The sequence below is a fragment of the Amblyraja radiata genome, chromosome 28 (genome assembly GCF_010909765.2).
Source record: "Amblyraja radiata isolate CabotCenter1 chromosome 28, sAmbRad1.1.pri, whole genome shotgun sequence".
NCBI classification, from domain to species: domain Eukaryota; kingdom Metazoa; phylum Chordata; class Chondrichthyes; order Rajiformes; family Rajidae; genus Amblyraja; species Amblyraja radiata.
The window spans coordinates 30,476,066-30,496,628 of record NC_045983.1 but is presented as its reverse complement, the minus strand read 5'-3'; positions in this window follow the sequence as shown (position 1 = coordinate 30,496,628).

Below are 20,563 nucleotides of genomic sequence, written 5' to 3'. Positions count from 1 at the left end.
TAATACCTCCGAACCTCCAAACTCAAGGACCTGGGCCTCTTCCTATCCCTCTGCAACTGGATCTATGACCTTATCATCCCAGACATCAATCAGTAGGAATTGGCTTCAACATTTCCCACTCGCCGACCATCAGCACTTCAAGGCTGTGTGCGCAAGTCCGCTGCTCTCCTCTCTCTACACCCGTGACCGTGTTGCGGGACACAGTTCCAACATCATCTTTAAACTCGCCGACGATACCACCACCATTGTTGGGACAAATATGTCAAAGCACAGGAAGGAGATTGATAATCTGGTGGAGTGATGCCCTTCCAACATTACCAAGACTGAGGAGCTGAATACTGACATCAGGGAAGGGAAAGCTGAGGATCCATGAACTGTCTTCGTTGCCGAGATTCGAGAAGAGAGTCAACAGCTTCAAGTAACTGGGCATGCAAAACTATGAAGATCTGTCCTGGGCCAAAAACATTGATGAAACCACAAAGAAAACCTACTTTTATCAGGCCAGAACTAGGCCCATGTACATCAGCAGCAACACTGTGCCAGGAGAACGCCATCACCCTACGCCTAGCACCAAATGTGGAATAACATCAGTCCAATAGCTCCACCAATTGGCCTGTTGATAAAAGCTGTCAGAGCTTCAGCTAACAATGTGCATCCCAAAATGGTTAAACTTCTTTAGACCCTGAAATATGTACATGACGATACAGGAAATAAGAATCTGAAGAGTGGTCGATCCCAACGCGAAATATCACCTATCCATTCCAGTCTGAAGAATCATCTCGACCAGAAACATCGCCTATCCATGTGCTCCACAGATGTTGCCTGACTCACTGAGTCACTTGATGCCCGATGAAAGATTGCAGCATCTGCAGTTCCTCGTGTGCGCAAGTAAGAATTTCCTTGTTCCATTGTTGGTACATGCGACACAATTCAACGTTCTTGACTATTGACTCCTCTGCAAGGATTGTTCAGATCGCCTGCTGACAGTTCCAACTCCTTTACCTCAGCTGCTGCAACTCCCGTATGTGTTTTTGTTACTTCTAGCGTACGCGCTTTAGGTACTTGGCTGCTTCCACTGTTTTCGTAAAGGTCTCGCTGGTGCCTTGGCGGTTTGTGGCAGGACACCAAAGGAACCTCTGAAAACTTTCAAGCTCATTAAACATTATATCAACAATTTGCACCATTAACTTAATAAATGTTCTGAGACATTGAACAAATGAGAAGGAAAACAGATGTTTTGCATTAACAATGGAGTTCAGGGAGCTGATCCAAGGCAGAGTTCTTGAGGAAGCTTTGCAGGCAAGGCACAGTGCCACAGCGGTAGAGTTGCTGCTTCACAGCGCCAGAGACCCGGGCTCGATCAGACGGGTGCTGTCTGTACGGCAGAGTTTGTACGTTCCCCCTGTGACCGCGGGGGTTTTCTCCGGGTGCTCCAGTTTCTTTGCACAATCCAAAGACATACAGGTTTGTAGGTTAATTGGCTTGGGTAGAACTGTAAATTGTTCCTTGTCTGTAGGACAGTATTAGTGTATGGGGTATCCACAAAAATGCTGGAGAAACTCAGCGGGTGCAGCAGCATCTATGGAGCGAAGGAAATAGGCAACGTTTCGGGCCAAAACCATTCTTCAGACTGGTGATCGCTGTTCGGCATGGACTCGTTGGGCCAAAGGGCCCGTTGCCGCGCTGTATTTCTAAAACTAAAATTAAAGACAGAAGTAGTGACTCAGAGCATTCCTGACTCTTAAGGGGCTGTCCCACTTGGGCAACCTAATTGGCGAGTTTAGAAGAGTTTAGGAGAGTTTGAAAAAATGACATGTTGAAGACCTCCTTCGACTATGTAGAAGACCTCCGTCGACCTCCTTTGACTATGTTGAAGACTAGCTACGACTAGCTATGACTAACTTCGGGAAAATTGGACACCGAATAGTGGAGAGTGAAGACGACCTCCTTCGATCTCTTTCGACCTCCCTTCGACCTTGCTTCGACTCTGATGAAGACTATCTATGACTACCTTTGACTACCTTCGACTACCTTTGCCTACCCTCGATTACCTACGACTAACATGCCGACCTACTACGACCTACTACGACCAAACCTACGAGTAAAAAAAGTATCGATTTTTTCCATGGCAACCTTTTTTTACTCACGGGCATTTTTGAAAAAACATATTGAAAAAAAACGCAGCGTCCTAGCTGAGGCCACGAGTAAGCGGAGACCACTCTCAAGCATGAAGAAGAGTTACGAAGACCTCCTTATGCGACCTTGTGTCGACCATGCTGCGAGTATGAGTCAAGGGCAAACTCACCAGAACTCGCGGATTAGGCCGCCCAGGTGGGACAGGCCCCTTAAGACAGAGATTTCCGAAGACTTTACTACCTCCAAGACTGGAAGGAGGAGTTTGCGTAAAATATCTGCCAGGAGAAGGAGAGCACGTACTTAAAGTTTTAGGAACTTGTTAATATAGTAACTCAGTGGATCACGCAGCATCTCTGGAGAAATATGGATAGATGACATAGAGAGAGGAGGAGAGGAACCATACCTTGAGAAGATCTGTGGATCAAAGTAGCCATACCATGAGGAGATTTTGTAGTGTTTACGTCACCTATCCATGTATCCATTTTTATAAACCAGCATCTGCAGTTCTTCGTTTCTGCACTGCAAATTCTCCTCAAGATGTGCCAGAAGTTCTCCTCCTCCCTCAGTCTGAAGAAGGGTCCCAACCCGAAACGTAATCTATCTGACCTACTGAGTTACTCCAGCACATTGTGTCCTGTCTTGCAATGCAAGCATCTGCAGTTCCTTGTTTCTTCAATCATTTCTCCTTTACTTGTGCACTTGATTTCCACCTCACTGGCTTTTCAAGTTTCCTGAGCTACTGTGCACACACATTTGCGTGTCTCAAGACTTTGATCCCTGTGCTTATACCATGAATGCCCTTCACCTCTAGCCTTGTTGGTCAGCAATGATTTCCCATTCTCTGTTTAACTAAATTCAAAGTCCGCCCCTCAATTCTAAGTCATCTTACATTAGCAAGTTCCTAAAACTTCAAGTGGCTGCTTCTCCTTCTCCGGGCAGCTTTTTTGTGTAACCCCCACCCCCCAGCCTTGGACCATTTTCCTCAGATTCCTCACATTTTCTCTCATTCCCAGTTTTGATTGAGATCTGAACACTGTGTGATAAGTGAAAGGCTTGGATAGAGTGGATGTGGAGAGGATGTTTCCACTAATGGGAGAGTCTAGGACCAGAGGTCATAGTCTCAGAATTAAAGGACGTTCCTTTAGGAAGGAGATGAGGAGGAATTTATTTAGTTAGAGGGTGGTGAATCTGTAGAATTCTTTGCCACAAAAGGCAGTGGAGGCTAAGTCAATGGACATTTATAAGGCCGAGATAGGTAGATTCTTCATTAGTACGCGTGTCAGGGGTTATGGGGAGAAGGCAGGAGAATGGGGTTAGAAGGGAGAGATAGATCTGCCATGATTGAATCGTGGAGTTGACTTGATGGGCCTAATGGCCTAATTCTGCTCCTATCATTTATGACCTTAAGACTTATGATCACATGACCTCATGGTTCTCCCCACAGATGCTGCTTGACTTGCTGAGCACTTCCGGTACGCAGAAAAATGGAATGACTGACTGTATGTAGAGTTACTAAAATGTTGCCAGCTTCAGGCAATTGATGTGTCAGGCAAATGAAGAGATTTTGTGGGGAGACTGGAAGCGGTGGAGTGGTACAGTTTACAGTGGTACAGTAATCAGATTAGGAACAAGTCTTTGGCATAGACGAGACAAATTTTACTAACAGTTCTGCAGGAAAGATCAAAACCATAGCAAATAGTTTATTGCAGATTTATGTTTGAATGTCAAAGTGAAGCAGTAATCGCTTGTCGGAGGCCACTAAAGAATTACTAAAACATATTTAAAAAACTTAACTGAATATACTGCTGGTCATATAATACCAGTTGAGAAAATTAAAGGATAAACATTAATAAGGATTAGGGTGAGGCTAGAGGATTAGGGGGTGAGGAATGGCAGCGAAAAGAAAAAGACGTTGTTAACAGGAGGAAAATAAACCCTATTCTGTGTGTTTTTTCAGCTTTGCATTAATTTGGTTTCTGATCGTATCAGACCTGGCGAATATAGAACGAGTTTAGACTGACTAAAGGATGAAATACACCCCACAACAAAATGATTGCTGTCCCACAGTGTTATTTGTGGAGGGATGCACTGCCAGACTTAATAGAGCTGGTGTGAACATAGAACAGTACAGTGCAGGGGCAGGCCCTTCAGCCCACAATGTCCGTGCCGTACATGGTGCCAAGCTAAACTTGATCGCATCAATCTGTGCCCAATCCATATCCCTCCACTCCTCTGCCTAAACATATGCCGATCCAAAAAGCCTCTTAAATGCCACTATGGTATCTGCCTTCACCACCAACCCTGGTGGTGGTTTCTTGATTAGTACGGGTGTCAGAGGCTATGGGGAGAAGGCAGGAGAATGGGGTAATAGATGAGGGAGAAATAGATCAGCCATGATTGAATGGTGGAGTAGACTTGATGGGCCGAATGGCCTAATTCTACTCCTATTCCTTATGACTTTATGTCCTGGCAGCGCGCCCCAGGCATCCAACATCCTCCATGTAAATAGGTTGCCCCGCACATCGCCTTTAGACATTGCCCCTCTCATCTTAAAGCTATGCCCTCTAGTGTTTGATCTTGGCAAAACGGTTCTGACTGTCTACCCTGTCATGATTTGCCTCTCGTGTTTTAAAATGCCTCCATCAGCCCTCCCCACCCACCTCCAGCCTTCCAGAGAAAACAATCCTTGTAGCCGAAACCGTCAAATCCAGGCAGCATTCTGGTAAACCTCCCCTGCACCCAAAGCCTCCACATCCTTCCGTAATGGGGCAACCAGAACTGCATGCAATACTCTAAATAGATTTTGATTATTTCCTATGGACCACACGAAATATTGACGCATCAGATTTTTCACATTCTTTTGGTTATTCCAGCTTTAAAAAAAATGTTCTTGTGATATTCAAGAAATATTGAAGAAATATTCAAGGCCAGACAAGAGTCTGGAAACTCTGTGCCCCCAGTGGCATCTGAAGTGTGAGTTTCAGTGTGAAGATGGAACTCCACCAGGTAGCTTAGACTCAAAATGCTGGAGTAACTCAGCGGAACAGGCAGCATCTCTGGAGAGAAGGACTGCTGCTGAAGAAGGGTCTCAATCCGAAACATCACCCATTCCTTCTCTCCAGAGATGCTGCCTGTCCTGCTGAGTTACTCCAGCATTTTGTGTCTATCTTCAATTTAAACCAGCATCTGCAGTTCCTTCCCACACCAGGTAGCTTTATTGCTGGTAACACCATCTCCAGTCCTGGGAACTGTGGAGGTGCCTGGGACAATTTTACATTTATACCAAAGCCAATTAACTTACAAACCTGTACGTCTTTGAATTGTGGAGGAAACCAAAGATCTCGGAGAAAACACACGCGGACACAGGGAGATCGTACAAACTCTGTACAGACAGCACCCGTAGTCAGGATCGAACCCGGGTCTGTAGGGCTGTAAGAGGTGAAAGGCAGCAACTCTACCTCTGCGACACCGTGCCGACCCTGTCCTTTGATAATATTGTTTATCAGTTGCATTTTAGATGAACTTTCCTTGCATCCTTGCACAGCTCGGAACAAAACCAAGATCTACTGCTAGATATCGATAGATGTTCCCTAAACCCCTCCATCAGTTCATAATTCTCCTATTCTGCAGAATGGAAGAAATTCTATCCCTCCGACACAACGTAACAAGAATTTTGTCCACATGGATGAAATTCTTGGAATAAGAAAAAGGATGAGTTATTGGGAAAACATGGGGAGGTCATGATTGAACAGATGTGTTGCATTAACATTATGCAATCAATCTTTGGAAGTGAGAATTGGGCAAATTCCAGATTGAATCAAACTGACTGGAATATATAACACATGTGTCGTGAAGCAAGTACAATTATTCAAGGAACCTCGACCAGAATGCTAAACTTCCCATCTGATAAAGATTGAGGCGTTAACTGCTTCTCTCTCCACAGATACTACTTAACCTTTAGAGTCTTTCTAGACTTTATGATTTTTTAAGGACGAGTTTTTAAGTAATTGGATTTTTACAATGGTCCAGTCGTTTTCTGGTCATCATTACTTATGATTTTTTTTAAAATGTTGCATAAAAACTGAGTGGTGGGTTTAGAACGGGGGCCTCATACGATTAATGACGTCCACTGGATTTATTAGTCTCTTAATTTTGTCCAGCCACCACCTTGCCTAACCTATCCATTTTGTGGGTTGTGTTCCTTCTTGCCAACTTTCGGGATGCCTCTAGTGGTATGAAGGTTCTCAACTTGGAGAGTTTTCAAAGTAATTATTTTAGCCTCTTAGGATGGAAGAGTTTTTTAGTTTTTTAACTGAAGTCAACGGCAAACTGTTCAGGTTCCCAGCCCACTACAAATCCAGCTTTAATACTTTAATCAAACTCAAATAATGTGTTTTCAAAGAAGGAAAAAAAGTGAATGAGCACAGTTGGAGTAAAGTGTTGCCTGTTGCAAGAATTGATTTGAAATGATTTGACGTTAACTCACTTAAGTATCATTTACATCTCATCTCTCATTATGTGTTACCATGCAAGTTTCACTCATGCACATGCTTTTTATATTTAATATTTTTGCCAGTACATAACCAGGGGATAAACAAAAGTTTTCCATTTTATCCCGGTACATGTGACAATAAGTTCATAAGTCATAGGAGAAGAATTAGGCCATTCAGCCCATCGAGTCATAGAAGCATAGAAAAATAGGTGAAGGAGTAGGCTATTCGGCCTTTCAGGCCATTCAATATGATCATGGCTGATCATCTAAAATCAGTACCCTGTTCCTGCTTTTTCCCCATATCCCTTGATTCCTTTAGCCCTAAGAGCTAAATCTATCTCTCTCTTGAAAACATCCAGTGAATTGGCCTTCACTGCCTTCTATGGCAGAGAATTCCACAGATTCACAACTCACTGGATAAAGACGTGTTTCCTCATCAGTCCTAAATGGCCTACTCTTTATTCTTAAACTGTGACCCTTGGTTTTGAACTCCTCCAACATCGGGAACATTTTTCCAGCATCTAGCCTGTCCAATTCTTTAAGAATTTTATATGTTTCTATAAGATCTCCTCCCATCCTTCCAAATTCCAGTGAATTCCCGTCTCCTCTGCCTTTCAATCATGGCTGATATATCTTTCCCTCTCAAACCCCTTTTTCCTGCTTTCTCCCCATAACCTTTGATATCATTACAAATCAAGGATCTGTCAATCTCCGCTTTAAAAATACCCAATGACTGAAAAGCCATCTGTGAATGAATTTCATAGATTCACCGCCCTCTGACTAAAGAAATTCCTCTTCATCTCCTTTCTAAAGGCTTTTGTTCTGAGGCTGTGCCCTTTGTCCTAGACTCTCCCACATGTGGAAACAACAATAATAATAATCAGTCTGAAGAAGGGTTTCGGCCCGAAATGTTGCCTATTTCCTTCGCTCCATAGATGCTGCTGCACCCGCTGAGTTTCTCCAGCATTTTTGTGTACCTTCGATTTTCCACCATCTGCAGTTCCTTCTTAAACATAATAATAAACCTGTCAGATATTATGGGGAGAAGGCAGGAGAATGGGGTTAGGTGGGAGAGATAGATCAGCCATGATTGAATGGCGGAGTAGACCGAATGGCCTAATTCTAATCATATTCCTTATGACCTTATGACCAAAGCATGAATTGAAAAGGAACATGTAAAAGCACTTATGAATCTTCTGCAGACTAGATGTCTAGATGTTATTTTGTGATTTCATTTTGCAACTGTGTGAGATTAATCTGCTGCAGCATGAAACAATATCAAGCTTTGTAGGGAATAATTAATCAATTGTCTGTGTCTCTTGCCAGATCTATCTCGAATGTTTTATGGCCCTGTCTCACGGTGCGAGTCCACCCACGAGTGATCCCGAGTTTAAACCAAATCAAACTCGTGGTAATCACGTGGAATTAACGTAGCGGGAACGTCGTAACTCGTAACGCTAACTCGTGAAACTTATTAACTCGTAAATATCTTTCAACATGATGAAAGATTTCCACGAGTCAAATTTACTCTTGAAGTAAAAATTTTAAACTTTTAAACTCGTTGTAAGAACGTTGTCGCCCGTTAATTCTACGTGATTACCACGAGTTTGATTTGTCTTAAACTCGGGATCACTCGTGGACGGACTCACAACGAGAGACAGGGGTTTTAGGCCTATCACAAGCCTGGAAAGTTCTTAAAGAGGATTAAAAAAATGTGTCACTTAATTTTTATACGACCCCTAGTATGACATCAACATCAGTCCACGTCACTTGGCAACTAAAATTTTAAGTGAGTTTAGTATTTCTAGCTTACTGCAGTTGAGTCTACTGAGTCTGAAGGAGGGTTCTGAACTGATATGTCAACTATTATTTTTCTCCAGAGATGCTGCCTGACCTGCTGAGTTATTCCAGCATTTTGTGTCTATCTTCGGTATAAAGCAGCACCTGCAGTTCCATCCTGCGCAGTTTTTACAGCAGATAGATACAACCATGGATAAAATAGGCTGAGTGAACATTTCCAGATTGAATATTGTAATTTCCTATGTATAATAAACCATACCTTGCTGCTCTAAGACAGGAATTAATCAGCAACAATAAAGACAAATAAAACAGCAATTTATTTCCTGTAAAAGCTAGCTCGTTAAAATGTCTCCCAATCAACTGTTGTGGCCAAAGGCAGACACAAAAATCTGGAGTAACTCAGCAGGACCTGAAACGTCACCAATTCCTTCTCTCCAGAGATGCTGCCTGAGTCTGAAGAAGGGTCTCGACCCGAAACGTCACCCATTCCTTCTCTCCAGAGATGCTGCCTGCCCCGCTGAGTTACTCCAGCTTTTTGTGTCCATCCTCGGTTTAAACCAACATCTGCAGTTCCGTCCTACGCAACTGCTATGGCCAGTTGTGACTATATTCTTTGGCATGTCTGAAGTTTTAGTTTAGTTTAGTTTAGTTTATTATTTCACGTTTACCGAGGTACTGCGTGCTATCCAGTCAGCGTAAAGACTGTACATGATTACAATCAAGCCGTCCAAAGTGTACAGATACAGGATAAAGGGAATAATGTTTAGTGCAATCATAGAACACTGACATTTTTGGCGTAGAAGGAGACCACTCAGCCCATCAAAACTATGCAGCGTTTAGTAGAACAACTCCATTGGTCCCATGTCCTTATTCCTTTCCCATAAACCAACAAATTATTCTTGATCAAGTTGATTTCGTTTTGACCGCACTAAATTGTTCGCTTGTTATCACCACTACAGATGGTGACTTCCTCATGATACATAAATAAGTATTCCTCACATTGTTTTTTATATTTTACTGCCTAAACTTTTATATGTGTACGTCCTGGAAATCAATCCATTCCCCAATAAGGACATTTCCCTCCATGCAGCCATTCATGATCTTGTTTACATTCACAATATCTCCTCTTAACCTCATGGCTCCAACGAGAACCACCCCAGACATGCGAGTCTAACTTTAGAGCTAAAATCCCTGGAACCATTCTTGCAAATCTTTTCGGCACCCTCTCTAGTATCTTCACTGTCTTCCTAAATTAGGCTAAAATTGGACTCAATACATAGAAACATAGAAAATAGGTGCAGGAGGAGGCCATTCGGCCCTTTGAGCATAAGGCCTCAAATGCAGAAAATCAACAGAGTGCTCCATTCCACCCCTCTCTCATCTTCCATACCCTTTTTGGCCTTACAGGCTACAGCTCATGGCATAAATCCGTAGTGGATAAAAACAGGATGACTAATGGAGAAGGGAAGGAGGCCTGAAATAAACTTGTACCCACTGATAAAATTCCTCTCAGAGGCCCTAAGCATTGCCATTCATTGTGATCATGGCTGATCATCCACAATCAGTAACCCACGCATGCCTTCTCCCCATACCCCTTGATTCCGCTAGCCCCAAGAGCTCTATCTAACTCTCTTTTAAGTTCATCCAGTGAATTGGCCTCCACTGCCTTCTGTGGCAGAGAATTCCACAAATTCACAACTCTCCGTGTAAAAATTAGTTTTCTCGTCTCAGTGTTAAATGGCCACCCCTTTATTCTAAGACTGTGGCCCCTGGTTCTGGACTCCCCCAACATCGGGAACATTTTTCCTGCATCTAGCTTGTCCCGTCCTTTTATGATTTTATATGTTTCTATAATAGCCCCTCTCATCCTAAATTCCAGTGAATACAAGCCCAGTCTTTCCAAACTTTCCTCATATGACAGTCCGCCATCCCGGGGATTAACCTCGTGAACCTACGCTGCACTCTCTCAATAGCAAGGACTAACCAGTGTTTTTATACAGCTTCAACAAACGTGCCTGATATTGTCGTCTATACCTCTATTTACGAATTCCATGCCCCCATCTGTTTCGCAAGCCTTTCTTTTAAGATGCCCTGCAATTTCCACGGATTTATGTAAAAGGTATTCTATTCTATAAAGGTATTCTATTAAAAGACAGATGGCACAATGGGCTAAGTGTTCGGCTGGCGACCGGAAGGTAGCCGGTTCGAATCCCGCTTGGAGTGCATACTGTCGTTGTGTCCTTGGGCAAGACACTTCACCCACCTTTGCTTGTGTGTGAGTGATTGGTGGTGGTCGGAGGGGCCGTAGGCGCAGATTGGCAGCCACGCTTCCGTCAGTCTGCCCCAGGGCAGCTGTGGCTACAGAAGTAGCTTACCACCACCGAGTGTGACTGAGGAGTGAATGAATAATGCGATGTAAAGCGCCTTGAGTATTAGAAAGGCGCTATATAAATCCCATCCATTATTATTATTATTCCTTAAAACAATTCAGAACTATACCAGTTACTTTATGTCGTTTTTCATTCTTTGCAACAAGGTGCCTAATTTCACACTTCTCTGTATGAAATCGCTGCTCCAATATGCTTGCTGTCCTCAATCCAAAATAATCTTATATTATTGCAACTGGTCGTGTGGTGTGCTGGGCTAACATCCCAATGCTTCTTCCTTCTTCCTTCATAAACTGAAGCCCAACCAGTCCATGCGCACTCGTAAACTAAACTTATTACCACTAACTTTTCCTGCCCTCTCCCCTCCCTGCCCCCTCCTCTCCCTCTATCCTCCTCACCTCCCCCACTCTCCCTCCTCACCTCCCCCACGTTCCCCTCCCTCACCCTCCCCACCCCCCTCCTCTCCCCACATTCCCATCAACAAGCTGTGTAGGGAAGAACTGCAGATGCTGGTTTAAATCGAGGGTCTCGACCCAGAACGTCACCCATCCCTTCTCTCCAGAGATGCTGCCTGTCCCGCTGAGTTACTCCAGCATTTTGTACCTCCCATCAACAGTCTCTCAGATTCTACCCCTCATCTGCAATCTATGGTCACCAGTTAGCCTGACGAAGCTGGAATTCCAGGGGAAAGCCCAGGCAGCGACAAGCAGAGTGCAGAATCGCTGCATGGACAGCACCTGTGGTCAGGATTGAACCTGGGTCACTAGACTTGTGAAGCACCAGCTGTGCCACTGTTGAGGATTACTGATCTGGTATCAAGTACATCAGTGTAAACTACAGCTCCTGGGTGTCAGTTCATAAGTTCATAAGTGATAGGAGCACAATTAGGCCATTCGGCCCATCAAGTTAGACAGCCAGAACCGTTTTCCCAAGATGGAAAAATCAAACACTAGAGGACACAGCTTTAAGGTGAGAGGGGCAAAGTCTAAAGGAGATGAGCAGGGCAACCTATTTACATGGTGGGTGTTGGATGCCTGGAACGCGCTGCCATGTCATAAGGTCATAAAGAAAAGTAGAATTAGGCCATTCGGCCCATCAGGTCTACTCCACCATTCAATCATGGCCGATCTATTTCTCACTCCTAACCCCATTCTCCTGCCTTCTCCCCATAACCCCTGACACCTGTACTAATCGATAATCTGTCTATCTCTGCCTTAAAAATATCCACTGACTTGTAGAGTCATAGAGTTATGCAGCATGGAAACAGGCCCTTCGGCCCACCTTGCCCATGCCCACCAAGGTGTCCCATGTACACTAGTCCCACCTGCCTGCGTTTGGCCCATATCCCTCTAAACCTTTACTATCTAAGTCCATGTCCAAATGTCTTTTAAATGCTGTTATAGTTAACTACCTCCTCTGGCAGCTTGTTCCATACACCCACCTGTGAGAAGAAGTTGTCCTCAGGTTCCTATTAAATCTTTTCACTCTCACCTTAAATGTATGACCTGTAGTTTTTGATTCCCCTACTCTGGGTGACTTGCCAAAATGCAACACCTTGCAGCAGAGGGGGGGACATCATTTTGTCATAAGATGGAACTACAGATGCTGGTTCACACCAAAGATAGACAGCTTGAAGAAGGGTCTCGACCCGAGACGTCACCCATTCCTTATCTCTAGAGATGCTGCCTGACCCTCTGAGGTACTCCAGATTTTTGTGTCTATCTCCATCCGTTTGTTGCCTGTGCAATGTAAGTGGTGAGGCTTCAGGGCATGCAGAGCAGGCCAGTCTATGGGAATAGAACAGATAAAATAGATGCAAAGAAATGAAAGGCAGAAATAGCAAGTTCTGATGAGGACAGAAAGAAATAACAAGTTTTCTAAAGCTGGAGAATTTGCTATTGAATCAGGTAGGATGCACGTGCCCAGATGGAATACGAGTTGTTTTTAGGTGAAGTTTGGACAACAACAACACCTTCTATCCTCCTGTTTTCTTTCTTTCTTTCCCGATTCTGTCGAGAGGCCCCAGACCTGAAATGTTAACTCTTCTGCTTTCCACAGACGTTGCCCGAACGGTTATGGTTTCCATCTTCAGTTTAGTCGAGAGATCCAGCATGGAAATAAGCCCTTCAGCCCATCGACTCCACACTGTGTTAGTGTGAACCACACAGATAGCACCCGAGGTCAGGATCAAACCAGGGTCTCTGGCGATGTGAGGCAGCAACTCTACCACTGTGCTGCGTTTTCTAGTTTTATTTCAGTTTTCCAACTATAATAGTATTTTTTAAGATTCAAACTTAAAATAGATCTCGCAATATATGTAAACACGCTAAATCAGATTTATGAGCTGTTAATATAGTGTTCAGAATTATTGAAGCAGCTGTGTTGATGATTAGTAGGTTCTGTCTGTGCATCCTGAATGGGTCTTTCACTGAAAGATTTGGGAAAGGATATCATTTTCCTTGTTATTTATTCTTGCTTTCAAGTCTCTTCCAGAAGTCATGTTTACTTTTCTTTGTTGCCTCAGCTACTACTGAGGATGTCCTTCCCTTTTCAATAAGGAGAATTCTTTTTCAGAATTTAGAGGTACAGTGCGGAAACAGGCCCTTCAGCCCACCGAGCCCGTGCCGACCAGCGATCGCCCCGTACATTAACACTATCCCACACACTAGGGACAATTTACAGTTTTTACCAAAGCCAATTAACCTACACACCTGTACGTCTTTGGAGTGTGGGAGGAAACCAGAGCACCCGGAGAAAACCCACGTAGTCATGGGGAAGGCTATGAGGGCCTCAGAGGGCGATGGATGCCGGTTCTCTGGATACTTTGAAGAGAGAGCTAGATAGGGCGGAGTCAGGGGATATGGGGAGAAGGCAGGAATGGGGTACTGATTGGGGATGATCAGCCATGATCACATTGAATGGCGGTGCTGGCTCGAAGGGCCGAATGGCCTACTCCTGCACCTATTGTCTATTGTCTATTGGCAGGACCCGTAGTCACGATCGAACGCCGGTCTCTCGCGCTGTAAGGCAGCAACTCTACCGCTGTGCCACCGTGTGGCCCCAGAATATCCATCCTTAATATCTTCCAAGCTATAAGAAGTTCAGAGACTAGAAGGCTAAATGGACATAATTTCTGGGTAAGACATGTTAAAATCATATCTTCATTCATCTTCCCCAGCTCCTGTGTTAGAGATGTGAAGAATATTGGTACTATCATGAGATTCTTAAATCTGGGATGTAACATTTTTGGTCTATTTATTTGAATTTTTTTAAATGTAAACTTTCTAAAAATGGACTTTCCACACAGAGAGAGGACGTTTTCTATTTATCCGAGGCCTTTCATGCTCTTTTCACCACATTCCAAAGTCAACCACGGACAATATCATAGCTTGAGGTGTAGCCAATCTTGTATGAAACTTGTCTGGTAATTTCACAGACCAAGCTCCCATAAACCGTGATGGGATATTGATGAGATGATCTGTATTAGGCATGTTAAATGAAGGTTGAGTGTTGACAAAAGTGTTTGGAATTATACGATACGATATACGATCGAACTTTATTCATCCCTGGGGGGAAATTGGTCTGCCAACAGTCATAAGACACAACAATGTACACAAAAACTTGAAATTGAAATAAATTAAAAGTGAAAAAGAAAAAGACAAGCGACTGTTGGCTGGCTGCCGTGTGCCGTAACGAACAAACAAACAAACAAACGCAGGTTTATCCCCTGGGCAGAGGATTCTAAAACTAGGGTGCCCCCCCCCCCCCCCCCACACACACCGGGTCCTCCTTCATTCTCCCACCGTCCCTCACAGCGGTCCCCCCATGCTGGGGCCTCAATTGTTCATCATGGTGGTCCCCATTGTTTTCCTCTTCCCCCCCCCCCCCACGCTCATCGACCGCTGATCGCGGGTCGATCGCGAGGCCCCACCCCTGCTGAGGGTCCCGTTACCGCCGAGGCCCAACGCCGCCAAGGTTCCCACTGCCGCCGAGGCTCCTGCTGCCGCCGAGGCTCCTGCTGCCCTTGCATTTGTCAAAACAAGTGTTTGGGATTATTCCCTGGCATTCGCCACAAAGACATAGCTGGTTTGACATGTCTTCCAAAATACAGCAACTCACAGCACAGCGGTCTCACAGTGTTTCACCGGTGAGTCAGCGTACACATTTGCGCTCAAATCTCTGGAGTAGGGTCAGTTTAAGAGGCAAGTGAACTCAGCCATGTATGACATGTTAAGATTCAATGCCTTAATGAAAACCAAATTCTATAGAAGCTCAGTGTGCTCCTTAATAAATGTTTTGTTACAGCGTTTTCTGGGGTTCTGGATTAGGAAGGAAATTTGTTTGTTTTAATATTATTATAATGTTCTTAATTTTAATAAAATCTTATGACAAGCCACTTTGTTAAAAACAGTAGTGGCTTCCTTAAATAGATGAAGATTAAAGAGGCTTCACTGATTTGCTGCAATATAGTTTATTATTGTCATGTGTACTGAGGTACAGTGAAAAGCTTTTTGTTCCGTGCTAGTCAGTAAAAAGACTATACGTGATTGCAATCAAGCCATCCACAGTGTACAGATACAGGATAAAGGGTGTAACATTTAGTGCAGGATCAAGTCCAGTTAAGTCTGATTAAAGATAGTCGAAGGTCTCCAATGAGGTAGATGGGATGTCAGGAGCGCTCTGGTTGGTGAGAGGACGGTTCACACGCTTGTCTTACAATTTACGAGGCCTTTGCCTCTTTTGCAGCAGTCTCTGACTACATTCCGTTTTTGCCAAGCAGCAGATTAAAATATATACGGTGTTACTCCTCAGAGTAGTTTTAGCATCTCTACATAATCATCTCCATAGATAACTGTGACAGCAACAGACTTTGAAGTGAGATAAAGTACAATATGCTTGAAATCAATTCATTTTAGTTCATAATCTGTGCCTCTTCAATGCAGTTAAATGTAGCAATTTTGCATAAAAAGACCGCACTTATTACTTTGTATTGAGTGCCATCTCTTTCCGTAATTTTTTTTTCCTTCAGCCTTTATGTATCAGTTCATCATCAATCATCATTTCTCCCGCTATGTCTTGTTCAGTTTGAGCAGCACGGTGGCGCAGCAGTAGAGTTGCTGCATCACAGCGCCAGAAACCCGGGTTTGATCCTGTCTGCAGGTGCTGTCTGTACGGAGTTTGTACGTTCTCCCTGTGACCAAGTGGATTTCTTCAAGGTGCTCCGGTTTCCTCCCACCACATCCCAAAAACGTGTGGGTTTGTAGGTTAAGCACGACAACCAGGCACGACATCCGGAGGCTGCAGCGAATCGTCCGGTCAGCTGAGAAGGTTATTGGCTGCGACCTTCCCCACCATTGACAAACTGTACACTGCAAGGGCCAGGAAGCGAGCGGGTAAGATCCCTGACCCCTCTCACCCTGGCCACAAACTCTTTGAATCACTTCCTTATGGAAGGCAACTCCGGACTGTCAAAGCTGACACAGCCAGACATAAAAACAGTTTTATTCCATGAGTAGTAGCTCTACTCAATAACCAAAAATCTGTAGCCTCCTTTTGCTCTGGTATTTTATTTAATTCACATGTTTAATCGATAATGTTTTATTATTAATGTTTAATGTTTAATGTGTCATGCCTAACTGTCATTGTATGTCATGTTGTCACTTGCGGGCGGAGCACCAAGGCAAATTCCTTGTATGTGAATATACTTGGCCAATAAATTTATTCATTCATTCATTCATTCATTCATTCATTCATTCATAATTGGCCTTTGTCTATTGCCCCTACTTTGTAGGGAGTGGATGAGAAAGTGGGATAACAGAGAGCAAGTGTCGATAGCCAGCATGGACTCGGTGGGCCGAAGGGTCTGTTTCCATGCTGTATCTCTAAACTAAATTAAACTAAACTAAATTAAAGTGATGTCATTATCTATGTCTTCCAGTAGGTCTCGGTGCCCCACACATGGAACCTATCAGCACCACAACATATACCTGGCAATGTATTGACACCCATTGTTCCAAATAATGGCTACTAAAGACCAAATTCAATTGAATCGTTAGAACACAGCTCATTTAATTTCTGGAAGTGATTCTCTGGAAATTAAATCTCATTCTCAGCCAAACTTAGTTTGGTTTAGAGATTAGTTTGGAGATACAGCAAGGAAACAGGCCCTTCGGCCCACCGAGTCCATGCCGACCATCGATCACCCAATCACACACCAGTTCAATGTTACCCCACTTCTGCATCCATTCCCAACAAACTGGAGGCAATTTTACAGAGGCCATTTAACCTACAAACCCGCATGTCTTTGGGATGCGGGAGGAAACCGGAGCACAGACTGCACCCGAGGTCAAGATCGAACCTGGGTCCCTGGCGCTGAAAATGAAGGCTCCTGGTGTCTCTCCATGCTAATATGGAGAGTGATAGAGGACTCTCAATGGCATGCAATATATGCAAGTAAATTCTTCTGTTAGTTTTGACCATGATATACTGTGAGCCACACACAAGGCTTGTTTCAGCAAGACTTACAGTACATTATTTAAAGGGACTTACTTTAGCAAGTGTCACCCATCTCAGGTATGACCTACCTAGTTAATACATTTGTCTCGGTCCCACAATCCAACGTAAAAAATTGCTGCAGCTGGCTATATTCATTTGAAAGTAGAAGCAAGGAACTGCAGATGCTGGTTTACACAAAAGGACACAAAGTGCTGGAGTAGCTCAGCGGGTCAAGCATAATCTCTGGAGAACATGGAAAGTTGACCTTTCAGGTAAGTCTGAAGAAGGGTTCCAACTGGAAAATTCACCAATCCATGTTCTCCAGAGATGCTGCTCCCTGACCTGCAGCGTTACTCCAGCACTCTGTGTCCTTTAATCCGAAGGTATTTATGTTTGCATTTTGTTGCATTTTCATGAATTGGTACGAATCCTGAAATTCAGAAAGGTTTTATAAAATTTTGAATTTTGTCAGACTCAAGAAGAAACCAGGGAAAAATGTAAAGACTTTGTGCATCTGATCTGAGTCCCGTTTTTAAAGAATTGAAATTGTATTTGCATCCCAACTCAAACAAATATTCAATGAAATAAGATCCCTGACAAATTTCAGTACCTGACAAATTTCTCATCTCTCCCTCCAGAAAATTCCTTACAAAATGTATTATGTTTGTTATTGCTTAACAAACCATTTCATTAGTCTTTCGAATGGCGGTGCAGGCTCGAAGGGCCGAATGGCCTACTCCTGCACCTATTTTCTATGTTTCTATGTTTCTGTCCATCGGGTCTGCGCTGACCATAGATCACCCCGTTCACTAACACTATCCTACACATACTGGGGACAATTCACAATTTTACAGAAGCCAATTAACCTACAAACCTGCACGTCTTTGTAGTGTGGGAGGAAACCGGAGCACCCGGGGAAAACCCACGCTGTCACAGGGACTGTACAAACTCTGCACACACAGCACCCGTAGTCAGGATCGAACCTGGCGCTGTAAGGCAGCACTCTACTGCTGCACCACCGTGCTGCCCCTGTGCTGCCAATGCCACCATTGCGGTCGCTGGGATAATAAATATATAATACATAAGTGTATATTTCGGAATATTCTAAATAACAGGATATGTGGTTAGTGCCAATTCTTCTTTATTTACGAAAAGAAAATCCAAGCACAGTACCTTGAAGTGTGAGCCCAGACGTCAGAGAAAAATAGACAGCTCGTTAGCCTCTGCAAATCTATGATCTTGCTAGGATCACGTTGCGATTTTCAAATGCAAATTGACATGACATGTAGTAGGCATCTTCATCTTAAGGGCCAGCACTGCTTGCAGCTCCAACATAAATAGGTGAAACCTTATAACTGGTTTAGGTTAGTTTAAAGATACTGATGGAAACAGGACCTTCAGCCCACCGAGTCTGCACCAACCAGCGATCCCCGCATGTTAACACTATCCAGCACACGCTAGGGGCAATTTACACATACACCAAGCTAATTAACCTACAAACCTGTACATCTTTGGAGTGTGGGAGGAAACCGAAGATCTCTGAGAAGACCCACGCGGTTACGGGAATACGTACAAACTCCGTACAGACAGCACCCGTAGTCAGGATCGAACCCTAGCTCTGTAAGGCAGCGGCTCTACATCTGCGCCACAATGCTGCCTCTAAATTAACAGAGCCACAAGAAACTGCAGATGCTGGAATCTTCAGCAAAGCACAAAATGCTAGAGTAACTCAGCGGGTCAGACAGCATCGGTGGTGGGAATGGACAGGCCACCCTTCTTCAGATCTTTGTAGCGGGGAACGCTGGAAAAGAGAGGTGGGGGCAAGGGACAAGGCCTGGCCAGTGTTAGGCGGATACAGCTGAGGTGGGGGGGGGGGGGGGGGGGGGGGGGGGGGGGGGGGGAGGTGTGATTGGCAATGATAAAGACTACTGAGGAGAAGGAGATAAAACAGAACGAATAATGTTTGAAGATACCTCAGTTCTCACACTTAAGCTACTGTGAGCAGTTTTGGGCCCCATATCCGAGGAAGAATGTGCTGGTGTAAGTTATTTGGGCAAATCCTCCAAAATTATGGAAGAAATTGAATAAGCACATGGATATCTTAAAAGACAAATTTGCTGGCTGCAACGGAAAAAACCCCCTCCAATACACATCAAGAATCAAACCCGTCTGGCCTGTGGACTTGGACATCACACAACGGTGTGAACAGGGAAGGCTGAGACGGAGATAACGAGATTCTCTTGGATACACAAAGGGAGGAACCAAGCTTCAGCAGACGGTGGTAAACAGGCCAGCACAAGCACAATCACCATCGGGGATGATAACGATCAGGCTGAGGGATCATGACATCAGCAAACCCCTTATCATCGGAAGCCTATTGTTCATGCCAGATCGAAACTGGGAAACATCAAAAGAACCCCTTCTATCCAGAGGACCACCTGGGGGTTTCAAAGGAAGCTCAGGTATAAAAGCCGAAGTCAAGCCAGAACTCTCTCTCTCTTCCTGCTCTTCCTGCTCTGCTGGACAGCTCGTGGGCCTGCATCGACTTCGCTGTGAGTATCCTGGTGACCTGGTGAATTTCCCGAAATAGGAGGTTGAGGGGAGAAAGGTCAAGGGGGAGTATGCTTGCAAGTAACTTGTGTTAAAGTAAGTTTTACGACGTGCCCGATAGTTTTCGTCCATAGTTTTAGTTTAAAGCATAAGTTTAGCCACGCATTGTGTAGTGTTGGTGAGATTCGATTTCTCATTGTTTAATAAAGCCTGTAAATTTTAGACTTGCTTTGAGTCCATCTTGGTTTCTGTTTTCTCTCATCGGCACACTCTGGTCAATTCAACCTTTTATCATATCCCACCATAATTCCGAGGTCTAGAACCTAGGGGAATCCTTTTGTGGAGTAAAGGGAAACGCAAAACCCCTACAGAATGGCGACCATGGCAGGACCTCGGTGGTTTGGGATATGTGATTTGTCAGAGGGGGTGAGAGAACGTAGCAAGATGGAGGAGAGAATCTCCTCTTATCTGTTTAAAAAGATCAATCTCACCAAACAATGGGTGATAGCACTGTTGAGAGCTGAGCAGCCCGCAGAAGCTGCAGCTCAATGGACGGAAAGCAAACTGTATAATAAAGGGCAGGAAAAGGCAGTTTGGCTAGCGTGCCTATCACAGCAGGTAGCCAATATGCAGAGACAGATAGATAGACTGGAAGAGCAACAGAGAGAAGCTAGGGCCAGCGCTGAAGAAAGCGCTAGAGAAG